The 16,051-nt window shown below is 47.2% G+C and overlaps 18 non-coding genes across 18 annotated transcripts; 14 read left to right on the top strand and 4 right to left on the bottom strand.

Annotated features, from left to right (window-relative positions):
* Positions 1 to 359: 359 nt before the first annotated feature.
* Positions 360 to 430, bottom strand: trnad-guc (transfer RNA aspartic acid (anticodon GUC)). Its single transcript has one exon. It is a non-coding gene; the product is annotated as a tRNA-Asp (tRNA).
* Positions 431 to 1,479: 1,049 nt separating this feature from the next.
* On the top strand, positions 1,480 to 1,595 carry LOC113086693 (U5 spliceosomal RNA). Its single transcript, XR_003284992.1, has one exon. It is a non-coding gene; the product is annotated as a U5 spliceosomal RNA (small nuclear RNA).
* A 1,764-nt stretch (positions 1,596 to 3,359) lies between these two features.
* trnag-ucc (transfer RNA glycine (anticodon UCC)) lies at positions 3,360 to 3,431 on the top strand. Its single transcript has one exon. It is a non-coding gene; the product is annotated as a tRNA-Gly (tRNA).
* Positions 3,432 to 3,534: 103 nt separating this feature from the next.
* On the bottom strand, positions 3,535 to 3,606 carry trnad-guc (transfer RNA aspartic acid (anticodon GUC)). Its single transcript has one exon. It is a non-coding gene; the product is annotated as a tRNA-Asp (tRNA).
* Positions 3,607 to 4,658: 1,052 nt separating this feature from the next.
* LOC113086696 (U5 spliceosomal RNA) lies at positions 4,659 to 4,773 on the top strand. The gene has a single exon (XR_003284995.1). It is a non-coding gene; the product is annotated as a U5 spliceosomal RNA (small nuclear RNA).
* Positions 4,774 to 5,058: 285 nt separating this feature from the next.
* Positions 5,059 to 5,130, top strand: trnag-ucc (transfer RNA glycine (anticodon UCC)). Its single transcript has one exon. It is a non-coding gene; the product is annotated as a tRNA-Gly (tRNA).
* Positions 5,131 to 6,536: 1,406 nt separating this feature from the next.
* trnag-ucc (transfer RNA glycine (anticodon UCC)) lies at positions 6,537 to 6,608 on the top strand. The gene has a single exon. It is a non-coding gene; the product is annotated as a tRNA-Gly (tRNA).
* Positions 6,609 to 6,711: 103 nt separating this feature from the next.
* trnad-guc (transfer RNA aspartic acid (anticodon GUC)) lies at positions 6,712 to 6,783 on the bottom strand. Its single transcript has one exon. It is a non-coding gene; the product is annotated as a tRNA-Asp (tRNA).
* Positions 6,784 to 7,832: 1,049 nt separating this feature from the next.
* On the top strand, positions 7,833 to 7,947 carry LOC113086697 (U5 spliceosomal RNA). Its single transcript, XR_003284996.1, has one exon. It is a non-coding gene; the product is annotated as a U5 spliceosomal RNA (small nuclear RNA).
* Positions 7,948 to 9,337: 1,390 nt separating this feature from the next.
* Positions 9,338 to 9,452, top strand: LOC113086698 (U5 spliceosomal RNA). The gene has a single exon (XR_003284997.1). It is a non-coding gene; the product is annotated as a U5 spliceosomal RNA (small nuclear RNA).
* Positions 9,453 to 9,737: 285 nt separating this feature from the next.
* trnag-ucc (transfer RNA glycine (anticodon UCC)) lies at positions 9,738 to 9,809 on the top strand. Its single transcript has one exon. It is a non-coding gene; the product is annotated as a tRNA-Gly (tRNA).
* Positions 9,810 to 10,843: 1,034 nt separating this feature from the next.
* On the top strand, positions 10,844 to 10,958 carry LOC113086699 (U5 spliceosomal RNA). The gene has a single exon (XR_003284998.1). It is a non-coding gene; the product is annotated as a U5 spliceosomal RNA (small nuclear RNA).
* Positions 10,959 to 11,243: 285 nt separating this feature from the next.
* On the top strand, positions 11,244 to 11,315 carry trnag-ucc (transfer RNA glycine (anticodon UCC)). The gene has a single exon. It is a non-coding gene; the product is annotated as a tRNA-Gly (tRNA).
* Positions 11,316 to 12,344: 1,029 nt separating this feature from the next.
* Positions 12,345 to 12,459, top strand: LOC113086694 (U5 spliceosomal RNA). The gene has a single exon (XR_003284993.1). It is a non-coding gene; the product is annotated as a U5 spliceosomal RNA (small nuclear RNA).
* Positions 12,460 to 13,092: 633 nt separating this feature from the next.
* trnag-ucc (transfer RNA glycine (anticodon UCC)) lies at positions 13,093 to 13,164 on the top strand. The gene has a single exon. It is a non-coding gene; the product is annotated as a tRNA-Gly (tRNA).
* Positions 13,165 to 13,267: 103 nt separating this feature from the next.
* Positions 13,268 to 13,339, bottom strand: trnad-guc (transfer RNA aspartic acid (anticodon GUC)). The gene has a single exon. It is a non-coding gene; the product is annotated as a tRNA-Asp (tRNA).
* Positions 13,340 to 15,534: 2,195 nt separating this feature from the next.
* On the top strand, positions 15,535 to 15,649 carry LOC113086695 (U5 spliceosomal RNA). The gene has a single exon (XR_003284994.1). It is a non-coding gene; the product is annotated as a U5 spliceosomal RNA (small nuclear RNA).
* Positions 15,650 to 15,935: 286 nt separating this feature from the next.
* Positions 15,936 to 16,007, top strand: trnag-ucc (transfer RNA glycine (anticodon UCC)). The gene has a single exon. It is a non-coding gene; the product is annotated as a tRNA-Gly (tRNA).
* The last annotated feature ends 44 nt before the right edge of the window (positions 16,008 to 16,051 follow it).

Below are 16,051 nucleotides of genomic sequence, written 5' to 3' on the forward strand. Positions count from 1 at the left end.
TCGATGGACCCATCATTAGCTGAAGTCGCAAAACACTTGCAACACTACCGGTAGCAGGGGTCATTGTTGGACTCTTTTTTTTTTTTTTTTTTTTTTTAATTGCCGCTTTAAACAAAAAGTATTGTGTCAATGCAACTGAACAACATTTATTAGGAACACAGTGCGTCAAAAAGCTACTGACTTCCCGCCTGCGTGGTGGTATAGTGGTGAGCAATAGCTGCCTTCCAAGCAGTTGACCCGGGTTCGATTCCGGCCAACGCATGTCCTTTGGCGGGCTGACGTCGAAGCAGAAACTCTTCTGTGCCTGCGACTCCAACCAAACATTTTGGATGGATCATTCGGAAGACGAAAAGAAAGCTCTCCCCGTCGGGGAATCGACCCCGGTCTTCCGCGTGACAGGCGGAGATACTGTCCACTATACTAACGAGGAGCCATGCATGCTGTCGTTTCTCCTTACTGACGGCACTGCACTGACATACCTAAACAATGCATGGCTTCTTCTGACGCAGACCCAGCCCTGGCACCGTAAAATTTGATGGACCCATCATTAGCTGAAGTCGCATAACACTTGCAACACTACCCGTAGCAGGGGTCATTGTTTGGACTCTTTTTTTTTTTTTTTTTTTTTTTTAAATTGCGCTTTAAACAGAAAAGTATTGCGTCAATGCAACTGAACAACATTAATTAGGAACACAGTGCGTCAAAAAGCAAATGACAGTTAAAGGCATTTCGTTATTGAACTCTTTGATGACATCATTCAGCTAAGTTCAGTTTAAATAGTATCTGTGCAATAATTTGCAATCAAGTCAACGATATCGCTGTACATGAAGTGTCCCAGCTCCGCCTGCCAGAAGCGACAGAGGGAAGAAACCAAAACTCGATCGGTGAAAGGATGGAGAAAAAACCCGGTGAGAAACCAGGCTCAGTCGGGGAGACAGTTCTCCCCTTGTCAGACGAAACCAGGTAGATCAGCTCCAGGCTGCAGGAATGTCAGACTGTGCAGAAGAATCATCTGTTTCCTGTGGTCTTGTCCAGGTGGTCTTTACAGGGGATTTGTATCTGCGGCTCATCTAGTTGTCACGGTCTCCGCTGTGTTTCTGGGCCATAGAGGTCCTTTCTAGGTGTTGATCCACCATCTTCTCTGGATACGGACTGGATCCGGGTGACTGAAGCGGATACAGACTGGATCTGGTGGCTACGGTGACCTCCGAATAAGGGATTTCTTTAAAAGACTTTTTTTTTCATATAAGATTTTATCCAACTTTTCAGATAGAGGCATGAGAAAGAGATTGCCTTGATTGGGCTTTTGGTTATTGGTGGACCGAGAGGACTTTTTTGAGTTTTACTCCTCCCTTTTGGAGTGGGGGGGGGGGGGGTGCTGACGAAACACATGTGGGCAGGCATTGTCACCCTTGATGACCCTTGGCGAGCGTAGTAGTTTAACAGAGGCAGCGCACAGGCCCGAGGGTTTGGAGACACAGCTCGAGTTTCTCTTCATTGTCGCATAAATCTTTCGCCTTTTACTAAAGATTTCCGTGGAGGGGAACTTTTGCGAGTGACCTGTATTTTTTGGGTGCTCTGCTCACAGCAGAGCTACATCGAAATGTCAAGAGCAGAATCAGTTTGACCGTCCGGCAGCATGCTGCGAGAGGGCTTGCCACTGGTCATCGTCTGAATAGGCACTCTCTGCGTTTGACCACTTCGTGTTTATTTAGCCGGATGGGAAGGCAGCGCTTTCTTGTACGTGACGGGATGCAAATTCTTGAAGGCTCTCTTTAGTGACGGGTCCAAACAAAGATCTCATCTGCTCCTCTAGCCCTATCGGCGACTCGTGCACTTCGAGCCTTCTTAGTGACGGCGCAAGTTGCTGACTGCTGACTGCGTTGGTGGTAATAGTGGTGAGCATAGCTGCCTTCCAAGCAGTTGACCCGGATTCGATTCCCGGCCAACGCATGTCCTTTGGCTCGGGCTGACGTCGAAGCAGAACTCCCTCTGTGACCTGTGCCTCCACCCAAAACTTTTGGATGGAATAATTTCGGATGGACCCATCATTAGCTGAAGTCGCATAACACTTGCAACACTACCCGTAGCAGGGGTCATTGTTTGGACTCTTTTTTTTTTTTTTTTTTTTTTTTAATTGCGCTTTAAACAAAAAGTATTGTGTCAATGCAACTGAACAACATTTATTAGGAACACAGTGCGTCAAAAAGCAAAATGACAGTTAAAGGCATTTCGTTATTGAACTCTTTGATGACATCATTCAGCTAAGTTCAGTTTAAATAGTATCTGTGCAATAATTTGCAATCAAGTCAACGATATCGCTGTACATGAAGTGTCCCCAGCTCCGCCTGCCAGAAGCGACAGAGGCAAGAAACCAAAACTCGATCGGTGAAAGGATGGAGAAAAAACCCGGTGAGAAACCAGGCTCAGTCGGGGAGACAGTTCTCCCCTTGTCAGACGAAACAGGTAGATTAGCTCCAGGCTGCAGGAATGTCAGACTGTGCAGAAGAATCATCTGTTTCCTGTGGTCTTGTCCAGGTGGTCTTTACAGGGGATTTGTATCTGCGGCTCATCTAGTTGTCACGGTCTCCGCTGTGTTTCTGGGCCATAGAGGTCCTTTCTAGGTGTTGATCCACCATCTTCTCTGGATACGGACTGGATCCGGGTGACTGAAGCGGATACAGACTGGATCTGGTGGCTACGGTGACCTCGGAATAAGGGATTTCTTTAAAAGACTTTTTTTTTCATATAAGATTTTATCCAACTTTTCAGATAGAGACATGAGAAAGAGATTGCCTTGATTGGGCTTTTGGTTATTATAGGCACTCTCTGCGTTTGACCACTTCGTGTTTATTTAGCCGGATGGGAAGGCAGCGCTTTCTTGTACGTGACGGGATGCAAATTCTTGAAGGCTCTCTTTAGTGACGGGTCCAAACAAAGATCTCATCTGCTCCTCTAGCCCTATCGGCGACTCGTGCACTTCGAGCCTTCTTAGTGACGGCGCAAGTTGCTGACTGCTGACTGCGTTGGTGGTATAGTGGTGAGCATAGCTGCCTTCCAAGCAGTTGGAGAGAGCAGTGCGCATGTCCTTTGGCTCGGGCTGACGTCGAAGCAGAACTCCCTCTGTGACCTGTGCCTCCACCCAAAACTTTTGGATGGAATAATTTCGGATGGACCCATCATTAGCTGAAGTCGCATAACACTTGCAACACTACCGGTAGCAGGGGTCATTGTTTGGACTCTTTTTTTTTTTTTTTTTTTTTTTTTTAATTGCGCTTTAAACAAAAAGTATTGTGTCAATGCAACTGAACAACATTTATTAGGAACACAGTGCGTCAAAAAGCTACTGACTTCCGCCTGCGTTGGTGGTATAGTGGTGAGCATAGCTGCCTTCCAAGCAGTTGACCCGGGTTCGATTCCCGGCCAACGCATGTCCTTTGGCTCGGGCTGACGTCGAAGCAGAACTCCTTCTGTGACCTGCGACTCCAACCAAACATTTTGGATGGATCATTCGGAAGACGAAAAGAACCAGCTCTCCCCGTCGGGGAATCGAACCCCGGTCTTCCGCGTGACAGGCGGAGATACTGTCCACTATACTAACGAGGAGCCATGCATGCTGTCGTTTCTCCCGTTACTGACGGCACTGCACTGACATACCTAAACAATGCATGGCTTCTTCTGATGCAGACCCAGCCCTAGCACCGTAAAATTTCTGATGGACCCATCATTAGCTGAAGTCGCATAACACTTGGAACACTACCCGTAGCAGGGGTCATTGTTTGGACTCTTTTTTTTTTTTTTTTTTTTTTAAATTGCGCTTTAAACAGAAAGTATTGCGTCAATGCAACTGAACAACATTAATTAGGAACACAGTGCGTCAAAAAGCAAAATGACAGTTAAAGGCATTTCGTTATTGAACTCTTTGATGACATCATTCAGCTAAGTTCAGTTTAAATAGTATCTGTGCAATAATTTGCAATCAAGTCAACGATATCGCTGTACATGAAGTGTCCCCAGCTCCGCCTGCCAGAAGCGACAGAGGGAAGAAACCAAAACTCGATCGGTGAAAGGATGGAGAAAAAACCCGGTGAGAAACCAGGCTCAGTCGGGGAGACAGTTCTCCCCTTGTCAGACGAAACCAGGTAGATCAGCTCCAGGCTGCAGGAATGTCAGACTGTGCAGAAGAATCATCTGTTTCCTGTGGTCTTGTCCAGGTGGTCTTTACAAGGGATTTGTATCTGCGGCTCATCTAGTTGTCACGGTCTCCGCTGTGTTTCTGGGCCATAGAGGTCCTTTCTAGGTGTTGATCCACCATCTTCTCTGGATACGGACTGGATCCGGGTGACTGAAGCGGATACAGACTGGATCTGGTGGCTACGGTGACCTCCGAATAAGGGATTTCTTTAAAAGACTTTTTTTTTCATATAAGATTTTATCCAACTTTTCAGATAGAGGCATGAGAAAGAGATTGCCTTGATTGGGCTTTTGGTTATTGGTGGACCGAGAGGACTTTTTTGAGTTTTACTCCTCCCTTTTGGAGTGGGGGGGGGGGGGGTGCTGACGAAACACATGTGGGCAGGCATTGTCACCCTTGATGACCCTTGGCGAGCGTAGTAGTTTAACAGAGGCAGCGCACAGGCCCGAGGGTTTGGAGACACAGCTCGAGTTTCTCTTCATTGTCGCATAAATCTTTCGCCTTTTACTAAAGATTTCCGTGGAGGGGAACTTTTGCGAGTGACCTGTATTTTTGGGTGCTCTGCTCACAGCAGAGCTACATCGAAATGTCAAGAGCAGAATCAGTTTGACCGTCCGGCAGCATGCTGCGAGAGGGCTTGCCACTGGTCATCGTCTGAATAGGCACTCTCTGCGTTTGACCACTTCGTGTTTATTTAGCCGGATGGGAAGGCAGCGCTTTCTTGTACGTGACGGGATGCAAATTCTTGAAGGCTCTCTTTAGTGACGGGTCCAAACAAAGATCTCATCTGCTCCTCTAGCCCTATCGGCGACTCGTGCACTTCGAGCCTTCTTAGTGACGGCGCAAGTTGCTGACTGCTGACTGCGTTGGTGGTATAGTGGTGAGCATAGCTGCCTTCCAAGCAGTTGACCCGGATTCGATTCCCGGCCAACGCATGTCCTTTGGCTCGGGCTGACGTCGAAGCAGAACTCCCTCTGTGACCTGTGCCTCCACCCAAAACTTTTGGATGGAATAATTTCGGATGGACCCATCATTAGCTGAAGTCGCATAACACTTGCAACACTACCCGTAGCAGGGGTCATTGTTTGGACTCTTTTTTTTTTTTTTTTTTTTTTTTTAATTGCGCTTTAAACAAAAAGTATTGTGTCAATGCAACTGAACAACATTTATTAGGAACACAGTGCGTCAAAAAGCAAAATGACAGTTAAAGGCATTTCGTTATTGAACTCTTTGATGACATCATTCAGCTAAGTTCAGTTTAAATAGTATCTGTGCAATAATTTGCAATCAAGTCAACGATATCGCTGTACATGAAGTGTCCCCAGCTCCGCCTGCCAGAAGCGACAGAGGCAAGAAACCAAAACTCGATCGGTGAAAGGATGGAGAAAAAACCCGGTGAGAAACCAGGCTCAGTCGGGGAGACAGTTCTCCCCTTGTCAGACGAAACAGGTAGATTAGCTCCAGGCTGCAGGAATGTCAGACTGTGCAGAAGAATCATCTGTTTCCTGTGGTCTTGTCCAGGTGGTCTTTACAGGGGATTTGTATCTGCGGCTCATCTAGTTGTCACGGTCTCCGCTGTGTTTCTGGGCCATAGAGGTCCTTTCTAGGTGTTGATCCACCATCTTCTCTGGATACGGACTGGATCCGGGTGACTGAAGCGGATACAGACTGGATCTGGTGGCTACGGTGACCTCGGAATAAGGGATTTCTTTAAAAGACTTTTTTTTTCATATAAGATTTTATCCAACTTTTCAGATAGAGACATGAGAAAGAGATTGCCTTGATTGGGCTTTTGGTTATTATAGGCACTCTCTGCGTTTGACCACTTCGTGTTTATTTAGCCGGATGGGAAGGCAGCGCTTTCTTGTACGTGACGGGATGCAAATTCTTGAAGGCTCTCTTTAGTGACGGGTCCAAACAAAGATCTCATCTGCTCCTCTAGCCCTATCGGCGACTCGTGCACTTCGAGCCTTCTTAGTGACGGCGCAAGTTGCTGACTGCTGACTGCGTTGGTGGTATAGTGGTGAGCATAGCTGCCTTCCAAGCAGTTGGAGAGAGCAGTGCGCATGTCCTTTGGCTCGGGCTGACGTCGAAGCAGAACTCCCTCTGTGACCTGTGCCTCCACCCAAAACTTTTGGATGGAATAATTTCGGATGGACCCATCATTAGCTGAAGTCGCATAACACTTGCAACACTACCGGTAGCAGGGGTCATTGTTTGGACTCTTTTTTTTTTTTTTTTTTTTTTTTTAATTGCGCTTTAAACAAAAAGTATTGTGTCAATGCAACTGAACAACATTTATTAGGAACACAGTGCGTCAAAAAGCTACTGACTTCCGCCTGCGTTGGTGGTATAGTGGTGAGCATAGCTGCCTTCCAAGCAGTTGACCCGGGTTCGATTCCCGGCCAACGCATGTCCTTTGGCTCGGGCTGACGTCGAAGCAGAACTCCTTCTGTGACCTGCGACTCCAACCAAACATTTTGGATGGATCATTCGGAAGACGAAAAGAACCAGCTCTCCCCGTCGGGGAATCGAACCCCGGTCTTCCGCGTGACAGGCGGAGATACTGTCCACTATACTAACGAGGAGCCATGCATGCTGTCGTTTCTCCCGTTACTGACGGCACTGCACTGACATACCTAAACAATGCATGGCTTCTTCTGATGCAGACCCAGCCCTAGCACCGTAAAATTTCTGATGGACCCATCATTAGCTGAAGTCGCATAACACTTGGAACACTACCCGTAGCAGGGGTCATTGTTTGGACTCTTTTTTTTTTTTTTTTTTTTTTAAATTGCGCTTTAAACAGAAAGTATTGCGTCAATGCAACTGAACAACATTAATTAGGAACACAGTGCGTCAAAAAGCAAAATGACAGTTAAAGGCATTTCGTTATTGAACTCTTTGATGACATCATTCAGCTAAGTTCAGTTTAAATAGTATCTGTGCAATAATTTGCAATCAAGTCAACGATATCGCTGTACATGAAGTGTCCCCAGCTCCGCCTGCCAGAAGCGACAGAGGGAAGAAACCAAAACTCGATCTGTGAAAGGATGGAGAAAAAACCCGGTGAGAAACCAGGCTCAGTCGGGGAGACAGTTCTCCCCTTGTCAGACGAAACAGGTAGATTAGCTCCAGGCTGCAGGAATGTCAGACTGTGCAGAAGAATCATCTGTTTCCTGTGGTCTTGTCCAGGTGGTCTTTACAGGGGATTTGTATCTGCGGCTCATCTAGTTGTCACGGTCTCCGCTGTGTTTCTGGGCCATAGAGGTCCTTTCTAGGTGTTGATCCACCATCTTCTCTGGATACGGACTGGATCCGGGTGACTGAAGCGGATACAGACTGGATCTGGTGGCTACGGTGACCTCCGAATAAGGGATTTCTTTAAAAGACTTTTTTTTTCATATAAGATTTTATCCAACTTTTCAGATAGAGGCATGAGAAAGAGATTGCCTTGATTGGGCTTTTGGTTATTGGTGGACCGAGAGGACTTTTTTGAGTTTTACTCCTCCCTTTTGGAGTAGGGGGGGGGGGTGCTGACGAAACACATGTGGGCAGGCATTGTCACCCTTGATGACCCTTGGCGAGCGTAGTAGTTTAACAGAGGCAGCGCACAGGCCCGAGGGTTTGGAGACACAGCTCGAGTTTCTCTTCATTGTCGCATAAATCTTTCGCCTTTTACTAAAGATTTCCGTGGAGGGGAACTTTTGCGAGTGACCTGTATTTTTGGGTGCTCTGCTCACAGCAGAGCTACATCGAAATGTCAAGAGCAGAATCAGTTTGACCGTCCGGCAGCATGCTGCGAGAGGGCTTGCCACTGGTCATCGTCTGAATAGGCACTCTCTGCGTTTGACCACTTCGTGTTTATTTAGCCGGATGGGAAGGCAGCGCTTTCTTGTACGTGACGGGATGCAAATTCTTGAAGGCTCTCTTTAGTGACGGGTCCAAACAAAGATCTCATCTGCTCCTCTAGCCCTATCGGCGACTCGTGCACTTCGAGCCTTCTTAGTGACGGCGCAAGTTGCTAAATGCTGACTGCGTTGGTGGTATAGAGGTGAGCATAGCTGCCTTCCAAGCAGTTGACCCGGATTCGATTCCCGGCCAACGCATGTCCTTTGGCTCGGGCTGACGTCGAAGCAGAACTCCCTCTGTGACCTGTGCCTCCACCCAAAACTTTTGGATGGAATAATTTCGGATGGACCCATCATTAGCTGAAGTCGCATAACACTTGCAACACTACCCGTAGCAGGGGTCATTGTTTGGACTCTTTTTTTTTTTTTTTTTTTTTTTTTTTTAATTGCGCTTTAAACAAAAAGTATTGTGTCAATGCAACTGAACAACATTTATTAGGAACACAGTGCGTCAAAAAGCAAAATGACAGTTAAACGCATTTCGTTATTGAACTCTTTGATGACATCATTCAGCTAAGTTCAGTTTAAATAGTATCTGTGCAATAATTTGCAATCAAGTCAACGATATCGCTGTACATGAAGTGTCCCCAGCTCCGCCTGCCAGAAGCGACAGAGGCAAGAAACCAAAACTCGATCGGTGAAAGGATGGAGAAAAAACCCGGTGAGAAACCAGGCTCAATCGGGGAGACAGTTCTCCCCTTGTCAGACGAAACAGGTAGATCAGCTCCAGGCTGCAGGAATGTCAGACTGTGCAGAAGAATCATCTGTTTCCTGTGGTCTTGTCCAGGTGGTCTTTACAGGGGATTTGTATCTGCGGCTCATCTAGTTGTCACGGTCTCCGCTGTGTTTCTGGGCCATAGAGGTCCTTTCTAGGTGTTGATCCACCATCTTCTCTGGATACGGACTGGATCCGGGTGACTGAAGCGGATACAGACTGGATCTGGTGGCTACGGTGACCTCGGAATAAGGGATTTCTTTAAAAGACTTTTTTTTTCATATAAGATTTTATCCAACTTTTCAGATAGAGGCATGAGAAAGAGATTGCCTTGATTGGGCTTTTGGTTATTGGTGGACCGAGAGGACTTTTTTGAGTTTTACTCCTCCCTTTTGGAGTAGGGGGGGGGGGGGTGCTGACGAAACACATGTGGGCAGGCATTGTCACCCTTGATGACCCTTGGCGAGCGTAGTAGTTTAACAGAGGCAGCGCACAGGCCCGAGGGTTTGGAGACACAGCTCGAGTTTCTCTTCATTGTCGCATAAATCTTTCGCCTTTTACTAAAGATTTCCGTGGAGGGGAACTTTTGCGAGTGACCTGTATTTTTGGGTGCTCTGCTCACAGCAGAGCTACATCGAAATGTCAAGAGCAGAATCAGTTTGACCGTCCGGCAGCATGCTGCGAGAGGGCTTGCCACTGGTCATCGTCTGAATAGGCACTCTCTGCGTTTGACCATTTCGTGTTTATTTAGCCGGATGGGAAGGCAGCGCTTTCTTGTACGTGACGGGATGCAAATTCTTGAAGGCTCTCTTTAGTGACGGGTCCAAACAAAGATCTCATCTGCTCCTCTAGCCCTATCGGCGACTCGTGCACTTCGAGCCTTCTTAGTGACGGCGCAAGTTGCTGACTGCTGACTGCGTTGGTGGTATAGTGGTGAGCATAGCTGCCTTCCAAGCAGTTGACCCGGATTCGATTCCCGGCCAACGCATGTCCTTTGGCTCGGGCTGACGTCGAAGCAGAACTCCCTCTGTGACCTGTGCCTCCACCCAAAACTTTTGGATGGAATAATTTCGGATGGACCCATCATTAGCTGAAGTCGCATAACACTTGCAACACTACCCGTAGCAGGGGTCATTGTTTGGACTCTTTTTTTTTTTTTTTTTTTTTTTTTTTTTTTAATTGCGCTTTAAACAAAAAGTATTGTGTCAATGCAACTGAACAACATTTATTAGGAACACAGTGCGTCAAAAAGCAAAATGACAGTTAAAGGCATTTCGTTATTGAACTCTTTGATGACATCATTCAGCTAAGTTCAGTTTAAATAGTATCTGTGCAATAATTTGCAATCAAGTCAACGATATCGCTGTACATGAAGTGTCCCCAGCTCCGCCTGCCAGAAGCGACAGAGGCAAGAAACCAAAACTCGATCGGTGAAAGGATGGAGAAAAAACCCGGTGAGAAACCAGGCTCAATCGGGGAGACAGTTCTCCCCTTGTCAGACGAAACAGGTAGATCAGCTCCAGGCTGCAGGAATGTCAGACTGTGCAGAAGAATCATCTGTTTCCTGTGGTCTTGTCCAGGTGGTCTTTACAGGGGATTTGTATCTGCGGCTAATCTAGTTGTCACGGTCTCCGCTGTGTTTCTGGGCCATAGAGGTCCTTTCTAGGTGTTGATCCACCATCTTCTCTGGATACGGACTGGATCCGGGTGACTGAAGCGGATACAGACTGGATCTGGTGGCTACGGTGACCTCGGAATAAGGGATTTCTTTAAAAGACTTTTTTTTTCATATAAGATTTTATCCAACTTTTCAGATAGAGGCATGAGAAAGAGATTGCCTTGATTGGGCTTTTGGTTATTGGTGGACCGAGAGGACTTTTTTGAGTTTTACTCCTCCCTTTTGGAGTGGGGGGGGGGGGTGCTGACGAAACACATGTGGGCAGGCATTGTCACCCTTGATGACCCTTGGCGAGCGTAGTAGTTTAACAGAGGCAGCGCACAGGCCCGAGGGTTTGGAGACACAGCTCGAGTTTCTCTTCATTGTCGCATAAATCTTTCGCCTTTTACTAAAGATTTCCGTGGAGGGGAACTTTTGCGAGTGACCTGTATTTTTGGGTGCTCTGCTCACAGCAGAGCTACATCGAAATGTCAAGAGCAGAATCAGTTTGACCGTCCGGCAGCATGCTGCGAGAGGGCTTGCCACTGGTCATCGTCTGAATAGGCACTCTCTGTGTTTGACCACTTCGTGTTTATTTAGCCGGATGGGAAGGCAGCGCTTTCTTGTACGTGACGGGATGCAAATTCTTGAAGGCTCTCTTTAGTGACGGCTCCAAACAAAGATCTCATCTGCTCCTCTAGCCCTATCAGCGACTCGTGCACTTCGAGCCTTCTTAGTGACGGCGCAAGTTGCTGACTGCTGACTGCGTTGGTGGTATAGTGGTGAGCATAGCTGCCTTCCAAGCAGTTGACCCGGATTCGATTCCCGGCCAACGCATGTCCTTTGGCTCGGGCTGACGTCGAAGCAGAACTCCCTCTGTGACCTGTGCCTCCACCCAAAACTTTTGGATGGAATAATTTCGGATGGACCCATCATTAGCTGAAGTCGCATAACACTTGCAACACTACCCGTAGCAGGGGTCATTGTTTGGACTCTTTTTTTTTTTTTTTTTTTTTTTTTTAATTGCGCTTTAAACAAAAAGTATTGTGTCAATGCAACTGAACAACATTTATTAGGAACACAGTGCGTCAAAAAGCAAAATGACAGTTAAAGGCATTTTGTTATTGAACTCTTTGATGACATCATTCAGCTAAGTTCAGTTTAAATAGTATCTGTGCAATAATTTGCAATCAAGTCAACGATATCGCTGTACATGAAGTGTCCCCAGCTCCGCCTGCCAGAAGCGACAGAGGCAAGAAACCAAAACTCGATCGGTGAAAGGATGGAGAAAAAACCCGGTGAGAAACCAGGCTCAGTCGGGGAGACAGTTCTCCCCTTGTCAGACGAAACAGGTAGATTAGCTCCAGGCTGCAGGAATGTCAGACTGTGCAGAAGAATCATCTGTTTCCTGTGGTCTTGTCCAGGTGGTCTTTACAGGGGATTTGTATCTGCGGCTCATCTAGTTGTCACGGTCTCCGCTGTGTTTCTGGGCCATAGAGGTCCTTTCTAGGTGTTGATCCACCATCTTCTCTGGATACGGACTGGATCCGGGTGACTGAAGCGGATACAGACTGGATCTGGTGGCTACGGTGACCTCGGAATAAGGGATTTCTTTAAAAGACTTTTTTTTTCATATAAGATTTTATCCAACTTTTCAGATAGAGGCATGAGAAAGAGATTGCCTTGATTGGGCTTTTGGTTATTGGTGGACCGAGAGGACTTTTTTGAGTTTTACTCCTCCCTTTTGGAGTGGGGGGGGGGGGTGCTGACGAAACACATGTGGGCAGGCATTGTCACCCTTGATGACCCTTGGCGAGCGTAGTAGTTTAACAGAGGCAGCGCACAGGCCCGAGGGTTTGGAGACACAGCTCGAGTTTCTCTTCATTGTCGCATAAATCTTTCGCCTTTTACTAAAGATTTCCGTGGAGGGGAACTTTTGCGAGTGACCTGTATTTTTGGGTGCTCTGCTCACAGCAGAGCTACATCGAAATGTCAAGAGCAGAATCAGTTTGACCGTCCGGCAGCATGCTGCGAGAGGGCTTGCCACTGGTCATCGTCTGAATAGGCACTCTCTGCGTTTGACCACTTCGTGTTTATTTAGCCGGATGGGAAGGCAGCGCTTTCTTGTACGTGACGGGATGCAAATTCTTGAAGGCTCTCTTTAGTGACGGGTCCAAACAAAGATCTCATCTGCTCCTCTAGCCCTATCGGCGACTCGTGCACTTCGAGCCTTCTTAGTGACGGCGCAAGTTGCTGACTGCTGACTGCGTTGGTGGTATAGTGGGTGAGCATAGCTGCCTTCCAAGCAGTTGACCCGGATTCGATTCCCGGCCAACGCATGTCCTTTGGCTCGGGCTGACGTCGAAGCAGAACTCCCTCTGTGACCTGTGCCTCCACCCAAAACTTTTGGATGGAATAATTTCGGATGGACCCATCATTAGCTGAAGTCGCATAACACTTGCAACACTACCGGTAGCAGGGGTCATTGTTTGGACTCTTTTTTTTTTTTTTTTTTTTTTTTTAATTGCGCTTTAAACAAAAAGTATTGTGTCAATGCAACTGAACAACATTTATTAGGAACACAGTGCGTCAATAAAGCTACTGACTTCCGCCTGCGTTGGTGGTATAGTGGTGAGCATAGCTGCCTTCCAAGCAGTTGACCCGGGTTCGATTCCCGGCCAACGCATGTCCTTTGGCTCGGGCTGACGTCGAAGCAGAACTCCTTCTGTGACCTGCGACTCCAACCAAACATTTTGGATGGATCATTCGGAAGACGAAAAGAACCAGCTCTCCCCGTCGGGGAATCGAACCCCGGTCTTCCGCGTGACAGGCGGAGATACTGTCCACTATACTAACGAGGAGCCGTGCATGCTGCCGTTTCCCCCCAACTGACGGCACTGCACTGACATAACTAAACAATGCATGGCTTCTTCTGACGCAGACCCAGCCCTAGCACCGTAAAATTTCTGATGGACCCATCATTAGCTGAAGTCGCATAACACTTGCAACACTACCCGTAGCAGGGGTCATTGTTTGGACTCTTTTTTTTTTTTTTTTTTTTAATTGCGCTTTAAACAAAAAGTATTGTGTCAATGCAACTGAACAACATTTATTAGGAACACAGTGCGTCAAAAAGCAAAATGACAGTTAAAGGCATTTCGTTATTGAACTCTTTGATGACATCATTCAGCTAAGTTCAGTTTAAATAGTATCTGTGCAATAATTTGCAATCAAGTCAACGATATCGCTGTACATGAAGTGTCCCCAGCTCCGCCTGCCAGAAGCGACAGAGGCAAGAAACCAAAACTCGATCGGTGAAAGGATGGAGAAAAAACCCGGTGAGAAACCAGGCTCAATCGGGGAGACAGTACTGTCTCCCCTTGTCAGACGAAACAGGTAGATCAGCTCCAGGCTGCAGGAATGTCAGACTGTGCAGAAGAATCATCTGTTTCCTGTGGTCTTGTCCAGGTGGTCTTTACAGGGGATTTGTATCTGCGGCTCATCTAGTTGTCACGGTCTCCGCTGTGTTTCTGGGCCATAGAGGTCCTTTCTAGGTGTTGATCCACCATCTTCTCTGGATACGGACTGGATCCGGGTGACTGAAGCGGATACAGACTGGATCTGGTGGCTACGGTGACCTCGGAATAAGGGATTTCTTTAAAAGACTTTTTTTTTCATATAAGATTTTATCCAACTTTTCAGATAGAGGCATGAGAAAGAGATTGCCTTGATTGGGCTTTGGTTATTATAGGCACTCTCTGCGTTTGACCACTTCGTGTTTATTTAGCCGGATGGGAAGGCAGCGCTTTCTTGTACGTGACAGGATGCAAATTCTTGAAGGCTCTCTTTAGTGACGGGTCCAAACAAAGATCTCATCTGCTTCCTCTAGCCCTATCGGCGACTCGTGCACTTCGAGCCTTCTTAGTGACGGCGCAAGTTGCTGACTGCTGACTGCGTTGGGTGGTATAGTGGTGAGCATAGCTGCCTTCCAAGCAGTTAACCCGGATTCGATTCCCGGCCAACGCATGTCCTTTGGCTCGGGCTGACGTCGAAGCAGAACTCCCTCTGTGACCTGTGCCTCCACCCAAAACTTTTGGATGGAATAATTTCGGATGGACCCCATCATTAGCTGAAGTCGCATAACACTTGCAACACTACCCGTAGCAGGGGTCATTGTTTGGACTCTTTTTTTTTTTTTTTTTTTTTTTTTTTTTTAATTGCGCTTTAAACAAAAAGTATTGTGTCAATGCAACTGAACAACATTTATTAGGAACACAGTGCGTCAAAAAGCAAAATGACAGTTAAAGGCATTTCGTTATTGAACTCTTTGATGACATCATTCAGCTAAGTTCAGTTTAAATAGTATCTGTGCAATAATTTGCAATCAAGTCAACGATATCGCTGTACATGAAGTGTCCCCAGCTCCGCCTGCCAGAAGCGACAGAGGCAAGAAACCAAAACTCGATCGGTGAAAGGATGGATAAAAAAACCCGGTGAGAAACCAGGCTCAATCGGGGAGACAGTTCTCCCCTTGTCAGACGAAACAGGTAGATCAGCTCCAGGCTGCAGGAATGTCAGACTGTGCAGAAGAATCATCTGTTTCCTGTGGTCTTGTCCAGGTGGTCTTTACAGGGGATTTGTATCTGCGGCTCATCTAGTTGTCACGGTCTCCGCTGTGTTTCTGGGCCATAGAGGTCCTTTCTAGGTGTTGATCCACCATCTTCTCTGGATACGGACTGGATCCGGGTGACTGAAGCGGATACAGACTGGATCTGGTGGCTACGGTGACCTCGGAATAAGGGATTTCTTTAAAAGACTTTTTTTTCATATAAGATTTTATCCAACTTTTCAGATAGAGGCATGAGAAAGAGATTGCCTTGATTGGGCTTTTGGTTATTGGTGGACCGAGAGGACTTTTTTGAGTTTTACTCCTCCCTTTTGAGTGGGGGGGGGGGTGCTGACGAAACACATGTGGGCAGGCATTGTCACCCTTGATGACCCTTGGCGAGCGTAGTAGTTTAACAGAGCAGCGCACAGGCCGAGGGTTTGGAGACACAGCTCGAGTTTCTCTTCATTGTCGCATAAATCTTTCGCCTTTTACTAAAGATTTCCGTGGAGGGGAACTTTGGCGAGTGACCTGTATTTTTGGGTGCTCTGCTCACAGCAGAGCTACATCGAAATGTCAAGAGCAGAATCAGTTTGACCGTCCGGCAGCATGCTGCGAGAGGGCTTGCCACTGGTCATCGTCTGAATAGGCACTCTCTGCGTTTGACCACTTCGTGTTTTATTTAGCCGGATGGGAAGGCAGCGCTTTCTTGTACGTGACGGGATGCAAATTCTTGAAGGCTCTCTTTAGTGACGGGTCCAAACAAAGATCTCATCTGCTCCTCTAGCCCTATCGGCGACTCGTGCACTTCGAGCCTTCTTAGTGACGGCGCAAGTTGCTGACTGCTGACTGCGTTGGTGGTATAGTGGTGAGCATAGCTGCCTTCCAAGCAGTTGACCCGGATTCGATTCCCGGCCAACGCATGTCTCTGGCTCGGGCTGACGTCGAAGCAGAACTCCCTCTGTGA

The sequence above is a fragment of the Carassius auratus genome, unplaced genomic scaffold (assembly GCF_003368295.1).
Source record: "Carassius auratus strain Wakin unplaced genomic scaffold, ASM336829v1 scaf_tig00043984, whole genome shotgun sequence".
Taxonomy (NCBI): domain Eukaryota; kingdom Metazoa; phylum Chordata; class Actinopteri; order Cypriniformes; family Cyprinidae; genus Carassius; species Carassius auratus.